Genomic DNA, 15,156 nt, shown 5'->3' with positions numbered 1-15,156 from the left:
ATACAATGTAATGATGCCTATTACCTTTTCTACAAATAAACATTTGTTTTTTTGGAGAAAGATGTTAATATGTTGAGCAAATATGAAAGTACACTTTTATTAAAAAAATTATGGACCATTCAGTCTGGTAAAATCCTGTTATCCAGAATCTGATGATTAGCCTTTAACAATTGTTTATCTTCAGCAGCAGTGCCCTTCAGTGATAGCTCTGTCAGTATGATAGCATTATACAATGTAATTGGCTCTTTGGTCGACACAGAACTACAAATTACAACATACTGCTGTTTTTGTCTAGCAATGCAACTGCAGTGGATGAGTGCTCTGGAATATTCTCGTTTCTTGTTTGACCTTCATTCTCTTCCCATGATTGTTTAAATTTGGACCTTTATTTACTGGGTCACCTCATTTGTCAAAACTCTTTTGGTGCTCTACAATGTAATACTAATTGCGTTGCAGAGAAACCCCATTTTAAAGTATTGTTTTTCAAACGGCAAAATGAAGAATTAATTGTTTACCTAAACCTTCATTCCTGCTTATTGTATAAGCATACCTATCATATACCCCATTGACTAAACTGGCAGTTCCTCTTTGAATGCTATCTGTACCGTTAGAGGATTTAGATGCTCAATGTAGTCATTGATTTTGATTTATCTTGCCAATGCACTAGGTGTGACGACTTAAATGTATTTTGTTCATTAATTCAGTTGCCTCTTTTGAAGTTCCAACATTGTGTTTCTTGAGCAAAGGTTTCTTCAATATATTGTACACAAATATTATCCATAAGCTCTTAAGCTTGACATCTGCCTTTTATTGAAGTAAATTGCTATGCTAGGTTTACCAAAAAAAAATCAAGCCTGAATAACCTGAAATACTCAATTTTTCTCTGACTGCATGATTTGTTTTTAATTAATGTTATGGCAATGGTATTTGATTTTGACATAATGCTTTTGTTTGCCATTACGTTCAGATTTGGTTGTACTTTTATCATTGGACTAGTGTGTAAAAGGGTTTTTATCTCTTTACTAGCAAAGGTTGTGGAAATATTTCTATTATGTCAAATTTCAGGTGTGGTCCTTTACAGTTATGAAGAATCTTGTGGAAAGGCACAACTGATTTGTAGGAATAGGACTAAATTTAGCCAAGAATGATAAACAGATTTATTAATTCGCAGTGTTGTAGTTGTAGTTTTATGTGAGAGAAAAGTGAGCAAAATATGCTTAATAGTTATAACTTTGACAATGGGAGAGTTTTTAAATTCACGCTAAATTCCGGTCATAATATTGCTGCTGACGCACTTCATTTTTTTCATTGTTTGACTTGCAAAACAGGATGATTATATTGATCAAATGCTGCCTAGGGGGCAAAGTTTGAAATGCCTGCATTGGACTCTAACATGAGGAGTATACTTCGCATTAGTAACGTATTTTTATAATCTCCAATGCATGACGGAACATAAAGCATTGCTGTTAAATATCTGAACGGTAAAGGTTTCAACAAAACCTGCGTGGCGTTGCATTTTCTATGGCCATGAGATTGGCCACATATGATGGGCACATATACCCAAAACTCACATCTTTACTTTTTAAGCTAAAACATGTCCATTTCATTTTGCTCCAATAGTTCTGGATATTTTTTAATGCTTTTCTTTTACTAGACTTTGATGCTAATGATTTAAATGTCTTCAATGTTAACTAATATACTAATGGGAATTGATGGAATTAATAGCATTAACATCCAATACTCTACAAAATCTTCCAGTCCTAAACTATCCACTGACATAAACTACAAACCCACTGTCTCCCGTAGCTATCATGACTACACCTCTTCTCACCCTGCCTCTTGCAAGAGTGGCATCCTATACTCTGTTTCTCAGTTTTCACTGAATGTGCGTTCAAGGTGAAGCTTTCCACGCAAGGACATCCAAGAAGTCCTCTTTCCTCAGTACGTGCGGGTTTCCCCCTCTTGTTGTGGCTGGAACTCTCATCTGCGGCTCCTCTGTTTCCCGCAATTCAGCTCTGACTCCCTCTTTCCCAGACAGAACAAGGTTAGAGTTCCCTGGTCCTTGCCTTTCATCCCATGAGCCTTGCTTCCAACACCTACATTTTTGATATTTCCTTCATCTTCAATGCAATCCCACCACCAGTCACATCTTCCCATCCCTGCCCCTTTCCATTTTCCACCGAGACCTCTCTGCGTAAAATGCTCATCTCTTCCCGTCCAGGCACTTTCTTTGCAGCTGCAGGGGATGCAGCACCTGTTCCCACACCTCCATTCAAGGACTCCCAACAAGCTTTCCAAGTGAGACCGAGATTCATGTGCACCTCTCAAACCACATCTACTCACAGAATATGTAATCATAATAAATAACATGATAAACGGGAGACAGAAAAAAAAAGTTCACACACACACTGAACCTTTTTTTTCTGTCTCCTGTTTATCATGTTATTTATTATGATTACACATTGTGTTGTGCTGCAGAAAGTAAGAATTTCATTATTCTATCTGGGACATATGACAATAAAACATTCTTGACTCTTCACCAATCCTATAACCACTCAACCAGGAGAAGATGCCAGAAACATAAATGGATTCTGCCTGACCAGGTCAACTTTCTTTCTCCCCTCCCTAGCTCTGACAGTAGAGCTTATGAGGTTGTAGTCTTTAATAGCCTGATGCCTGTAGGGAAGAGGCTGTTCCTGAACCTGCACATTACATTTCTCAGGCTCCTGTACCTTCTTCCCGTTGGCAGTGGTGAGATGAGTGTGTGGCCAGGATAGTGTGGGTCTCTGATGATGTTGGCTGCCTTTTTGAGACAGTGACTCCGATATATCCTTTCGTTGGTGGGGAGGTCAGAGCAGGTGATGGACTGGGTAGTGTTCACAACTTTTTGCAGTCTTTTCCGCTCCTGGACGTTCAAGTTGCCGAACCAGGCCATGATGCAACCAGTCAAAATGGTCTCTACTGTGCACCTGTAGAAGTTCAAGATAATCCTCTTTGACATACCGAATCTCTGCAATATTCTCAGGAAGTAGAGGTGCTGATGTGCTTTCTTTATAATTGCATCAGTATGCTGGGTCCAAGAAAGATCGTCGGAAATATGCGCGCCCAGGAATTTGACTCTCTCCGTCCCATTGACATAAACCAGGTTCAGGAATAGCTACTTCTCCACAGCCATCAGACTATTAAACTCAACTCATACAAAACCTGAACTTTAATTAGCCTACAACACTTTATATGCGTGTGCGTGTGCGTGTGCGCGTGCGCGCGCTCACACACACACACACACACACACACACACACACACACACACACACACACACACACACACACAAAAATAAGCATATAAGCACATGTATATGTGTGGGTCCTCAACCTTCCTCTTCCAAAGTCCACAAACAGTTCTATTGTTTTACTGATATTGAGAACCAGGTTGTCGTGCTGGCACCATTTGGTGAGAGATTTTTAAAATTGAAGTGCTGTCTTAGAAGCCAATGAAGCTTGTTAATCGCAGTCAATGGTTAAATTGGGATTGGATAGCCAAGTTTTGTATATGGTCAAGTTTAAAGGCTATTAAATGAAAAGTTCAGTAGCATTTGATGGTCAATTTTAAGAAGCAATACCTGTGAACATTACAGCGACTGATTAGTTGAAATTCTGCTCATCCAATACAGAAAAATAACATGAAAAATCAGAGACGATAGAGGGTTTGAATGAGGTGATGAGGTTGAGCTAAGTCTTGTCAGCAGACATGGAATTTTGTGTTTTCCAGGCAGGTTTGTGTATGAGAAATTAAGAGATCACTGTGTTTCCGAAGTGAAGGCATTGTCATTGCAGTAGTTTTGGTCTCCTAATCTGAGGAAAGACATTCTTGCCATAGAGGGAGTACAGAGAAGGTTCACCAGACTGATTCCTGGGATGGCAGGACTTTCATATGAAGAAAGACTGGATAGACTCGGCTTGTACTCGCTAGAATTTAGAAGATTGAGGGGGGATCTTATAGAAACTTACAAAATTCTTAAGGGGTTGGACAGGCTAGATGCAGGAAGATTATTCCTGATGTTGGGGAAGTCCAGAACTAGGGGTCACAGTTTAAGGATAAGAGGGAAGTCTTTTAGGACAGAGATGAGAAAATCATTTTTTACACAGAGAGTGGTGAATCTGTGGAATTCTCTGCCACAGAATGTAGTTGAGGCCAGTTCATTGGCTATAATTAAGAGGGAGTTAGATGTGGCCCTTGGGGCTAAAGGGACCAGGGGGTATGGAGAGAAGGCAGGGATGGGAAACTGAGTTGGATGATCAGCCATGATCATATTGAATGGCGGTGCAGGCTCGAAGGGCCGAATGGCCTACTCCTGCACCTATTTTCTATGTTTCTATGTCTATGTTTCCAATAGGCGAGATGGATTGATACATAATCATTGGGGGGTTTTTATATCCATAATAGCAACTTATATGTGCCAAATAAATTTAAATTTGCTAACAAAAGATTAAAATTAGACCAGCTTGTATTTAGAAATTGATACAAATGTAATTTAATTTGAAATGTTGTAATTTTACCAATCTATCAAATTCCTATGAAATGTGGGATTTGTTATAAAATAGTATCACTTGAGTTACAAGTGGTTACTTAATATATATCAGAAGTTAAGTATCTAGAGCTTTCTCAAGCCCCTGTCCCGCTTAGGCGATTTTTTAGGTGACTAAGCTATCCGCCACATGGTCGCGGGGTGACACCTGTATGGTCGTGATTAGTCTCCTCAAGTCGCTTAAAGTGTTGCAACGTTTTTCTGGTCGCCACTGGAATTTGAATCGCCGCTTGTCTTATCCTGTCGTAGGTTGACGCCAGGTGACGTTGGTTGTCGCCGGGTGCTGACTTCGGTGAATTCCATTGGCGACTACCTACGTCAACCGGCGACTGAATAGTCTTCAGTTGTCGCCGACAGGGTCGTAGCTTGTCGCGGGTGGACGTAGGTTGTAGTCGGTTGTCGTAGGTTGTCGTCTGTGTGGTCGTAGGTGGACGTCCTAATGGGTCGCCAGTTGTTGGTAGTTTGCCTTAGCTTGACGTCGACTAGGTGGTAGGTTGTCGTATCTTGTCGTAGGGGGGCTCCTGTCGCCGCTTTTTCGGCTACTTGCTACGACTGTGACAGGCAAAGTGGGATAGGCACATAACATCCAAAATTATATAAGACTCAAGGTTGCACGTAAGCTGCTTTCATGGTTGTCAATGCTTCAGGCAAAAATATCTAGTCCAAACCTAAGTTTTAGCTACAAACCTGAAACTTTATTCTTGTATTACATTTACTCGATTACATAAATTAATAGCATTATAAAATTGCACCCTATTTTGGACACTGGAAAGATGAATGATGTCGTTGGCAATCGCAAAAAAATGTGCGAGTGTTAGGATGAAAATTCATTGTTGAATTTTTATAAATTAATGCAAGATTTAGAATAGCTTATCCAAAAAGTGTCTAAAATGTATGCCTAGATGAAAATATTAATACCTTGGTTGAGTAATAGACATTTTTATTAAGCAGGCTGTTGATTTGAAATATTTCAGCTACTGGAGGCTGGGAGCTGACCTCTTTCATCTTGAATCATTCACCTTCTTTTCCCATTGGTCATTCATTCCCCTGGTGCTGCCAAATATCACCGCCCCATTAATGTCATATCCAACATCCAGCTGTCATCTTTATATGCATGGGAGGAAGCGATAATTACAACAATATAATGATTTACACTGCAAAAGTACTTTGGTTGTAAAATGTTTGAGGAAATCATGAAATGTCGTACTCATTGTATTTTTATATAGAGCAAGACTTGTTTTACATGGAGAGGCATGGGAAGAGAAAGGGCAGTTGTAGCATTCAAAGAACTTCATCTAACAAAAAAAAAATGCTGTGGGGCGAATTTTGCAATGTGCAGTCTGATGAATTGTTTGTGGCATAATATGCCTCCCCAACCCCCACTTCCCCACGGTGAAGTCTATCCATGAGTCTAATGTGGAGTGACAGCGCAGGAGATGTAGTTTTACATTCTATAAATTGTAACTGTCTCAAAAAGGAAGTGAAATTGAATCAATTTTTGTAGTCATTCATTGCACAATATCTATATAACTGAGCAATTTCTAGCAATGATTGGATCAGTTGGCCAATTAAATTGCTCACATTTTGACATATTTCCCAATTGCCGTGTCCTTCCTTTCAATCAATTGTAATTAAAATTTCAAAAACACGTGCACCAAGAGATTTGGGGAATTTGTATTTTGGGTTCATGACTATCACTAGAATCATAGAGGCATACAGCACAGAAACAGGCCCAAAACATCCATGCTGACCACAATGACCCATCTAAACTAGTTCCAGTTAGATTAGATTAGATTATACCTTTAATAATCCTTTACAGGAAATTACAGTGCCACGACAGCTTCAAGACAGACATAACACTACACATTTCCTCAAATGGCTTCCATACTTAACAAGTTAAAATACAAGTTAAAATACAATTAATTTTAAAAAAGTGCAGTTATTTATGCGCATTATATAACCTTATAGCAGCTGGTAAACAGGACTTCCTATGTCTCTCAGTTTTGCACATTGGTGCAATCAGCCTCTGACTGAAGATGCTGCTCTTGATCACCTTCAGGGCATGGAGTGGGTGAGTGGGGTTGGTCATTATTGAACCCAGTTTGTTCAGAGTTCTGGCCTCTGCCACCTGCTGGACCGTTCGTTGCTCAGCCCCGACCACAGAGCCGGCCTTCCTGATTAGCTTGTCCAGTCTGTTTTTGTCCGATATTCGGGCGCCATCTCCCCAACAGGCCACAGCAAAAAACAGAGCACTGGCCACCACTGAATGGTAGACACTGCACAGTAGGGGTTGGCAGATGTTAAATGACCTCAGCCTCCTTAAAAAATACAGTCGGCTTTGTCCCTTCCTGTACACCGCCTCCATATGACACTTCCAGTTCAGCTCACTGTCAAGCTGCACCCCAAGGTACCTGTGGTTAGCGACCACCTCCACCTCAGTGCCCTTAATGGTGATTGGTGTTGCTTGAGTCCTCCTCCTCCCCCTCCTGAAGTCCACAACTATCTCCTTGGTTTTTTTGGTGTTAAGATGGAGGTTATTGTGTGCACTCCACTCCACAAAGTTACTTATTATGTCTCTGTACTCCTCCTCATTGCCCCCTTTAATGAGGCCGACAACAGCTGTATCATCCGAAAACTTCTGCAAAAAGCAGCTGTTGGTGTTATATTGGAGATCCGCTGTGTAGATGGTAAACAGGAACGGGGCCAGCACAGTTCCTTGTGGAGCCCCTGTGCTGCTCAAGATGGTGCCCGAGACACTGTTCTGTAGGCGCACGTACTGTGGTCTGAGGGAAAGGTAATCCAAACACCACAGTACCAGTGATGGATCCACTTTCATCTTTTCCATCTTCTCCCCTAGCAGTCGGGGCTGAATTGTGTTGAAGGCGCTTGAGAAGTCAAAAAATGTAATCCTTACAGATGCATCAGTAGTGTCCAAATGTGTGTACACCCTCTGCAGCATGTAAATGAGGGCATCATCGACACTGATGTTAGGCTGATATGCAAACTGTAAAGGATCCATTTGATTTGACACACTAGTCCTGATGTAGGAAAGGACAAGTCTCTCAAATGTCTTCATTATATGTGAAGTGAGCGCTACTGGTCTGTAGTCATTGTGGAGAGTGGGATGGGTCTTCTTTGGGACAGGTACCAGGCAAGATGTTTTCCACAGCCTTGGAACCCTCTGTAGACGCAAGCTCAGGTTGAACAGGTGTGTTAGAATACCACACAGCTCTGAAGAGCAAGTCTTCAGTAGCCTTGGGCTGGTGTCATCAGGCCCCACTGCTTTCCCTGGCTTCAGTTGCCTGCATTTGGCCCATATCTCTCAGAACTTTCCTATCCACGTACCTGTCTTTTAACTGTTATTATTCAATTACTTCCTCTGGCACATCCAGCACCCTCTGTGAGGAAAAAGTTGTCCCTCGGGTTCCTATCAAATCTCTTCCCTCTCACCTCTACCTGTTCCTGGTTCTTGGTTTCCCCAACCCTGGGAAATGACTGTGCATTCACCCTTTTTATTCTCCTCATGATATTTAACACCCCTATAAGATCACCCCTCACCCTCCTGAACTCCAAGGTTATAAGGTCCTAGCCTACACAACCTCTCCCTATAACTCAGGCCCTTGAGTCTTGGCAACATCGTCATAAATCTTCTCTGCATCCTTTCCAGCCTAATGGCATATTTCCTATAGCAGGCTGACTAAAACTGAACACAATACTTCAAGCAATCCCCAAGTGATGAGGTCAATGTGCCAAAAGCCACCTTCGCCATCTGATCTACCTGTGATGCTACTTTCAGTGAACTATGTACTTCTAAACCCCTATGGAAGTACAACACTTCCCAAGGCCCCATTGTTCACTATGAAGGTCCTGCCCTAGTTTGGATTCCCAAAAATGTAATAGCTTACACATAATTATATAATTAAATGAAGACTACCTTATCCAGCATGGTTAAAAGCTAAATTTTCTGCTACTTGAAGTAGTTAATGCTAACAGAAAAGTTGAATGTCTACATGAAAGAGAAAGGAATCAAAAATATGCTGATTGGATCAAATGAATTTTTTAAAACTATTTATGCAATGTAGTTATTGCTGGCATTGTTGCGTAGGAAGGAACTGCAGATGCTGGATTAAACCCGAAGATAGACACAAAAAACTGGAGTAACTGAGTGGGTCAGACAGCATCTCTGGAGAAAAGGAATAGGTGACGTTTCGGGTCGAGACCCTTCTTCAGTCTGAAGAAGGGTCTCAACCCGAAACGTCACCTATTCCTTTTCTCCAGAAATGCTGGCATTGTTGTCCATCCCTAATTGTTACTGATGCCAACTTTGTACTTAAGGAATACATTAAATATTAGATGCGATGAACACAGTAGGAAAGGCTGCTTGAATGGATCTTTGAAAGCGAATCAATTGGCATCTATATGAACTATCTCTGGCTTTTAAAATGGAATGGAAAAAATTGGCAAGGAATTAATTGTTTTCTGATCCTTCATGACTGCGGGATTGATGCTAGAAAATTGAAGGATTGATATATTTGTGCATTGCTAGATAACACAGTGGCACAGCGGTAGAGTTGCTGCCTTACAGTGCCAGGACCCATAGTCTGGATTGGGTTTGGTCCTGACTAGGGATGCTGTCTGTATGCAGTTTGTACGTTCTCCCTGTAACCATGTGGGTTTTCTCCGAGTGCTCCGATTTCCCCCCCCAACACCAAAGACGTAGGTTAATTGGCTTCGGTCAAATTGTAAATTATCCCTGGTGTATAGGATCATTTGCACAGGGTGATCGCCAGTCAGCACAGACTCGGTGGGCCAAAGGGCCTGTTTCAGTGCTGTATCTCAAAAGTAAAGTCTGAAGAATAAATTCAGTAATTGGAAGCCAGTTTTACATGGTGGGCAAATGATTGGAATCCATCCTAAGGGATTGTGAAAACGTTCATTTAGAAAGATGTAAATTAATCATGAGCACCCAGTGTAAATTTGTTCGGGGAAGTTCATATCGGACTAACGTAATTAACAATCTTTCGGACGTAATGAGGAAGAAGGCAGTTAATTTGGCTTTTTCAGCATGGATGTTAGTGTGGTTTTTAAATAAGGTTTGCACTTGCAAGACGGTCTATATTAAAAAAAATATGAAATTGCAAGGAATCCCAAAGAATGTAGCAATTCAAAGCTGACAAACTATGAAAAGCAAGGGCAATGGTTGATGCATGTTTTTTTTGTGACGAAGGCCATTACAGTGTGTATATCAAATGGGCTCTGTACTCAGTCCTTGGCTTTTTGCAACATGAATAATTTAGATATGAATGTAGGGGATATGATAAATGTTTGCAGATGATTTAAAAGTGGCCCTGTTATTGACAGTGAGAAGGAAAGCTTTAAAAACAAGAAGGTGGTATGGAAGAATGGAGGTGGAGCTGCTCACAGGATGGTGCAAATCCCACAACCTCATTCTCAACGTGGGAAAAACTATGGAGATGGTGGTTGACTTCAGGAGGGCGGGAAAACAACACCATACACCTCTGCACATCGATGGAGCTGATGTGGAAAGGGTCAGCAGCGTGAAGTTCCTAGGACTCCACCTGTCAGATGGCCTGACGTCCACGACCAACACCACAGCACTGGTCAAGAGAGCCCAGCAGCGACTACACCCTCTCCGAAGACTACGGAAAGCAGGTCTCCCCACTACACACCTACGAACTTTTTATAAGGGAACAATCGAGAGCACATTAACCTACGGCATCACTTCCTGGTTCGGGAGCTGCAAGGCGTACGAACGGCACCAACTAGACAGGATTGTGAAGACCGCCAGCAGGATTATTGGTGCTCCACTCCCTTTCCTGCTGGACATATACAGGAAGAGATGTATCAGCAGAGCCATCTCCATCATCAAAGACCCCTACCACCCATCGCATCACATATTCTCCATCCTGCCATCTGGGAAGAGGTACAGGAGCATTAGCTGCAAAACCAGCAGGATGCTCCTCAGCTTCTTCCCGCAGGCTATAAGACTGATAAAGGGACTTTGCCCCCTGCCAAAGTATCGCGCACCAACCACCAACCTGGACACACTGCAGCAGAGCCACTGTCGTGCCGCTGCCGATCGGAACGCCTGTTGATGTTTAGTAGAGAGTAGAGTGTTTAATTTGTTCATGATATATGTATTTTTATTTCTATTTATTTTTTACTGCACACTGAATGGACACTGGTTGAGCAACGTTTTTTTGTTTCCTCTGGGTATGTGAGTACTCAGGAAAATGACAATAAAGATATACAGGTGCACAACCTTTTATCCGAAGATCCAAATAACGAAAACCTCCGAATAGCGGCCATTTTTTCGGTCCTTGAAGAAAGGTCCTTGAAAACGTTCACCGAGGGCGGCCCGCAGAGGTGACAGCGGAACCTCCGGTCGGTCCTCGAAGAAAGGGGAACTAAATCCCCATTCATAAAAGAGAAGATGAGGGTATATTGCGCGGGAGGGTTAATAATTGACAATATGCTGCTGCCTGCCCGCTGAGTTAAAAAGTTCCCACGGTAGACTCACGATATACAGTGTTTCGTGAGTCTTGCATGGGAACTTTTTAACTCAGCGGGGCAGGCAGCAGCAGATTGTCGCTCGCTTCAGTATCACCCCACCTACACCCCTCTGCTTCCCGGCCATGTGTGTGACCCCTTCCCTCCCCTCTCCAGCTCCCCGCCCATTGCACCGGCGCGGGGGCTTTGCACTGTCTTCACGTCGGCGATTTCGCAGGACCGTGTCAGGACCAATTGGACACCGACCACCAGGCCCACCGCAAGCACGGAGATCCCAGAGACCCACAGCCAACAGCAGCCCAGCCCAGCCCCACTCCAACTACAGAGGAACCTGGGTTGCGGATGACGGGGCGCAGCTCGGGGCGTCGTAGGGGCCCATCGGGGAGCGGCCACTCAAAGCCACGCCGGGAGATGTAGGGCCCTGCCCCGGTCTTGATGTTGGAGCCCCCGGCGGGCGCTAGCAAGTCCGCGGCAATTTACAGCCGCGCCGGGCGTTGTAAGGCCCCCCTCCAGGTCACTCTCAACCTCTATGATGTTTGCTCTCAACCCCGTAATTCGGGCGGGAGAAGTCGCCGCTGCTGGTGCCCCGCAAAGCAGTCTCCCACCGGAGACCAGCGAGCTCCCGGTGTCACCATCCACCGGAGTCGGGTCGCAGCAGCGCGCCCCCGCAGCTCTCCACGCTCCGAAGCTGGCTAGCTCCATGGAGGTAGGTCCGTAGGTCCACAGCTCCCACAGCCGCCCACCGACCCCCAGGCCCACTGCAAGCACGGAGATCCCAGAGACCCACAGCCAGCAGCAACTCCAGCCCAGCCCCGCTCCAACTCCAGAGGAACACGTAGGGGCAGAAGCTGACGGTGTGCAAGGTACGTCTTGTTCTTGGGGTGGCGGATGAGGGGGCGCAGCTCGGGCTGTGGGCGAACTGCCACTTGTCGCTGTAGCGGCCAAAGATCATAGAGGAGCTCCTCTATGATCTTTGGTAGCGGCCCATCGGGGAGCGGATTCCTCTGGAGTTGGAGGGGGAGGGTGGTATTGTGCTGTTTGATCGCCCCCTGCTATCCCAGGGACAGGGAGACACAGCGGCTTTTTAGACTGGTGGGCAATCACTTCCAAAGTTCTGCCCACACAGTCAGTACACTTCTCCTACACTGTATTTCATACAAACATTTATTCTGCAAGAAAAAACGACATTGAAGACTCAAACTCGCGATCGAGTAACTGCCAGGATCAAGGCGCAAACTCGCGACCTTGCGGATATGAGCCGAGCACTCTACCACTGCGCCAGCCATTAAAATCTACGCAAAAAAATTTCCATTCCGAAGACCGACAAATTCTGAATTACGAAAAGTGTCTGGTCCCAAGGCTTTCGGATAAAAGGTTGTGCACCTGTACTATACTATACTATAAGATATGGTCAGTGGGTAGAAAATGGGATTCAATCCAGAGAAGAGCAACAAGGCTATGAGTACTACAGAGTGCATGTCCACATGCTTAAAGGTAGGAGGACACTGTCAAAAAGACATAGGGGATGCTTTCCTTTTTTTAGGTAAACCATAGAATTTGTGAGGAGAGGGATTATACTAGAACTGCACACGTTGTTAATAGACACAAAATGCTGGATAACAGGTAGCATCTCTGGATCGAAGGTATGTGTGACGTTTTGGGTTGAGACTTCTTCAGACTTTCTCCATTCTGAAGAAGGGTCTCGACCTGAAACGTCACCCATCCCTTCTATCCACAGATGCTGCCTGTTCCACTGAGTTACTCCAGCATTTTGTGTCTCTCTTCGGTGTAAACCAGCATCTGCAGTACCTTCCTATACACACATAGTTAGTTAGACCACAGATAGAGGACTGCATACAGTTCAGGTCACCACATTAACATGAAAGATGTGATAATGCTGGAGAGAGCACAGAGAAAATTTGAGGATGTTGTCTGGACTGAACACTGGTAGCTATGAGCAAGACTGGATCAGCTAAAGGCACCACAGATAGCAAAGGTCCAAACCTGGAGCAACAAATAATCTGCTGGAGTAACTCGGCAAGGTGTATAGCATCTGTGCGAGGGAAAGGATTGTTGGACGTTTCGGGTTTTTGATAAACTTTTCAACCTGTTGCAAAGGTAAAGCTTATCTAGGCCTCTCAATTTTAAATGCGTGTTAGAGTAAAGCAGATTTTAAAAAATGAGGGACGTGAATTTGAAGAAATTGATAGAATTTAAGAGGAGGCGAGAAAAGATATTTATCTTTCGTGAAACATTTTGTTTCAATGAGTGGGAGAGGCAGTGTTCTTCTGGGGTTATGGGTTTAGTGATGGAAGGTGGGATTTTAAAATAATTCTGTGAACAACCAGCCACAATTGATTGAACCACAATTGAATTATTATTTGGAAAGATGAGGTCCTTAGATTTACAGAAATTGTGTGGGATATTCAGTACATGAATAGTATGAGGAAACTGTAGGTGTTGTCCTGGGGGGTGGGGTATAAAAGGATATTGTGAGGGAATCTGATAGAGGTATTTGCAATTATGAATGGAATAGTCCTAGTAGGTGGAGTGAAATTGTTCTCAGAAGGGAGCAGAAGGATCACGAACAAAGCATAGAAGATAGATGTAAATGATCGAAAGTGATAAAAGACCTGTGGAGTATCAGTAGTTGCGTTGTGGAATTTGCTGCCAGTTACAGTTGGGGCTGATGCATCTGTGTCATTCAAAAGAGAGCTAAATGAGTCTGACAATGGAAACAGCTTGCAAGGCTATGGAGGAGACGACCGAATGATAGTGTTGCTGTTGCATACGGCTGGCATGCACACAGCAGGCTGAATGGTCTTGTTACTATCCATGTATTGGTTTCTTTATTCCTGCAGCAGAAATGTGCATTACACAACTGCACCTTGTACTTGAACCATTAAAACAAAAATAAAAGTTGGATACTTTAAAGGAATAGTCAATTTTTGTCTTTGTACTTTTCAGCATTGCGCTTCTAAAATGGTTAACTAGGCTGCACAAACATGCGGGGAAGGTTTAGTGAATGTCCAGGATATACCTAACAGTTGTCTTTGCGAGCACACAGTCATGTGAACTGCATTTCTAGCTAAACCAGTAATCTATTTGCATGCAGCTAAAATATGCAACAGTACATCGCCTGACAAGTTATTTCGGTCACATAGGAGTGGAACTAAGCAGAAAACACTGGGCTTCAGTAAACATTGTGACACGTCAGCAGATCCCTGTGCAGCAAATTATTTTAATAAATGCTGGAATCTGGCGCCGACATTTTTCAATAAAATGAATTTAATTGTTCAAAAGGATCACTGGCTTATTGTTCATTGGTATAAGAGAAAAGCAGGATAAATGCTCAGAATAGGAGTAAATCCTTTCTAAATATTTTATTTAAACAAATCTCATGTGTTCAGGTTTAATTTCTATATTTGGGAGGAGACCGTTGATTTATTTGTTTGCAGGAAGTGCTTGCTAAGGTGTAGGAACCATTTTTTGTCGATCTTTAATTTCACCTGAACTGAGGATAAATTTAAGAATTTAAGAGGATGCTGTATACGACGGCTGATAGGGTGGAAGGTGAGGACAAGGGGGCTGATGGGGTGGAAGGTGAGGACAAGTGGGCTGTTGGGGTGGAAGGTGAGGATAAGGGTCCTTGCCTTCCACGCCATCAGTGGTCACGTCTATATTACTAAATCTCTGTTCTTGACAGCTTTTGGCCTTCTGGCTGCGATTTCTGAGAGTACGCCACCACCTACGGCCGTCATTTTTGGCCACCTCGCTCAGAGCCCCCCTCCGCCGCATGTGTGCCAAGGATTTTTCCCGTCGATGAAAAATGACAAATATATTAATGTTTTTACAAAATTCCCCATTCTCTCTGCTGCCCCTGCTGGAGGGAGGGGCAGGGACTATAAAACCAGGAAGTGGTGTGCCTCAATCAGTCTCTGCAAGTGGTGTGCCTCAATCAGTCTCTGCAAGTGGTGTGCCTCAATCAGAGCTCTGAATAACACTGAACAAATGTCTCCACAGCTGTGAGTACCCATAA

The 15,156-nt window shown here is 43.4% G+C and overlaps 1 protein-coding gene across 9 annotated transcripts in view; it reads left to right on the top strand.

The window, feature by feature from the left end:
- Positions 1-15,156, top strand: part of map7 (microtubule associated protein 7) — a 117,452-nt gene that overhangs the window by 32,092 nt on the left and 70,204 nt on the right. The gene's annotated exons all lie outside the window — the stretch shown is intronic.

Source organism: Amblyraja radiata, chromosome 5 (genome assembly GCF_010909765.2).
Source record: "Amblyraja radiata isolate CabotCenter1 chromosome 5, sAmbRad1.1.pri, whole genome shotgun sequence".
Taxonomy (NCBI): domain Eukaryota; kingdom Metazoa; phylum Chordata; class Chondrichthyes; order Rajiformes; family Rajidae; genus Amblyraja; species Amblyraja radiata.
The sequence above is the reverse complement of the archived record's forward strand: the minus strand, read 5'-3'. Positions and strand labels throughout refer to the sequence as shown.